This window comes from Hyalella azteca, unplaced genomic scaffold (assembly GCF_000764305.2).
Source record: "Hyalella azteca isolate HAZT.00-mixed unplaced genomic scaffold, Hazt_2.0.2 contig5511, whole genome shotgun sequence".
Taxonomy (NCBI): Eukaryota; Metazoa; Arthropoda; class Malacostraca; order Amphipoda; family Hyalellidae; genus Hyalella; species Hyalella azteca.
Window position 1 is genome coordinate 11,234 of NW_025935700.1, and position 2,290 is coordinate 13,523.

The following is a 2,290-nucleotide window of genomic DNA, read 5'->3' on the forward strand; positions in this document are numbered from 1 at the left end:
CATTTTTGGGTGAGAACAAGATCTCAGAAGCAGTTTTATTCTGAGTACATTTACAATTCACATTTGATAGTGTTAACGAGCATGACTAGGTGTCTCAACACTATTGAAGATAATTATGCTTGTTTCAAAATGTTTCACAAGCTGCTTAATTCGATCAGGAACATTTTCCCAGTAGGTCAGGAACAAAAAAAAATTAATACATGTCACACTGCACTATTAACCTCATTTTCTTTAGGAAGAATTATTTCACATATTTTGTATCAGGATGTATTATATTTATAACAAACTACTTATGGAAATAAGCAAAAATGTCATACAGCCTTCAGGTAATATAAAACTTACCCATTGGTCCCATAAGTTCTAAACAGCGCTCTACGTCTCAGAGGCTGGCAAGGCGAACACCAATACTGCATGGCGCACGCTTCCCAATGTTACTGTGTGCCAGGATATGGTCGGGAGTGCCATACAGGTCCATCAGATGGATTCTGTAACCAGAGATGATGAGAGAATCAGTGAATGCCACCAGTTAAGAATTTTAACAGCCTTTTACATATTAATACAAAATTTAATTTTGATTTTATATATTAAAGTATTATTAGCATGACAAAAGGTATGAAGAAATTCCTTTACCCAAATTCTGTGGTGAAGTGATGATAGTCCCTATATCTTCATCCATCGGGCTATGCGACATTCTCCAGGAGGCCATGGGCATCAAGTCCTAAGATGGGTGTTGTCTGTGTTGACATCACCAGGACGTGACTCGGCATCCTCTTGTGCAACAAGCTTGCAGTAGCTTGTTCTTCACAAGCATAGTCAGTGGCGGTCCACAATTTCCCATTCGGCATGAGCTCAAGCTGAGTGTTGTGTATCTGTCAATAGTTTACACGTGAAGGATATTCTTCTGTCAAGTTCCCTTTCATTGAGTAAATATAATAATAAACCAAATGTGTTTTTCTGTGCAAAAGAATATGAAAATTCTGATATTTTTAAGTCTATGGTAATAATTTACTTATTACATATATTTTACATATTAACTGGCTCATGACCAGTTATTTGACTGAGATACATAAGATATCATGGTTTTCAATACCACATATTTGTCAGAAATAAGCCTCATTTATAATTTGTTTCTTCTGGAATGAATATCGTACTACAAAGTTTTGAGGGATCAGTATTGCAGATTAACCCTTTTTCTAGATCTTATTATTTCTTTGGCAAGCATCTCAATTGCTAAACTTTGAAGAGAAATATCCTGATAGGTCATAGTGATAAGCTAATCCCATCCAAGGTAACAATTCACTCACCTTCAACAAGTCAGGTTTGCAGAATCCAGCAGCCATTTGATTTCAGGTAACATATTTCCTGAAAGTTATAAATTCAGACGATATGGAATTTCCTGGCATTCGACACTATTTTTTTGCAACACTGGAGGCCAAGTCATCCCAAGTCTTGAGATCTTCACTGGTTGTCATTATTTAATCACGAATAGTCATATCCATCTTGCAACATCAGTCCTCAGATCCATGATATCATCCAACAAATCCAAAGTATCACTAGAAAGCTGAACAATTTTCTTCATTCACTGATACTTTAAGTGAGCTTGTAATACAAACACACACACAAAAATTACGGAGGCCATTTAAAATAAAGGGTTAATAATTTTGTTATTAGACTTAATATAATTCAATTAAACTATACTGTCTGAGAAATTTTTGATTTCCTCAATACTAACTTCAAAGTTTACATTTGATGGTATGTCATGAAAAAATTATAATCTGAAAATAAAAATGTAATAAAATAAACAGAAAATAATACATATCAATGAGGCTGTTTCCTACAATTGCCTGAGCCATCATCAAAAAATCAAAAAGGATATAATAATATCCTGTACCCCTGGGTTATTAAGAAAACATTTTAAGAAATACGTATATTGACACCAGAAAGGTGTCCATATTGTTTAAATATTTGCACCTTCCCAGCTTGGACCTTCCATCCATTAATGTCGTTCCATCCATCATTCATTTCATCATTATGATCATCCTATTTGTTTTTACCTAAAGCACTATTATATATTTTTTGTGTTGTATCAATATGTTAACCAAAGTACACTTGCTTGTAGTGAAAATGCTTGTAAAGGGATGGAAGCACAGCCCTGATAAGTGCAGATGTACATCTATTGCTCAGCTTCACATTGAGAAATATTCAAATTATGATATAGGTATCATAGTTGCCTGAGGGCAGAGGATAGTTTTTTCTCTCCAGCAGCACATTTTCTTCACATATATTTTTT

At 34.5% G+C, this 2,290-nt stretch overlaps 1 long non-coding RNA gene across 1 annotated transcript; it reads right to left on the bottom strand.

Moving 5' to 3' along the window:
• Positions 1-348: 348 nt before the first annotated feature.
• LOC108676582 lies at positions 349-1,831 on the bottom strand. Its single transcript, XR_001931184.2, has 3 exons — positions 1,305-1,831; positions 631-869; positions 349-485 (listed from the first exon to the last, which is right to left on the bottom strand). It is a non-coding gene; the product is annotated as an uncharacterized LOC108676582 (long non-coding RNA).
• Positions 1,832-2,290: the final 459 nt, after the last annotated feature.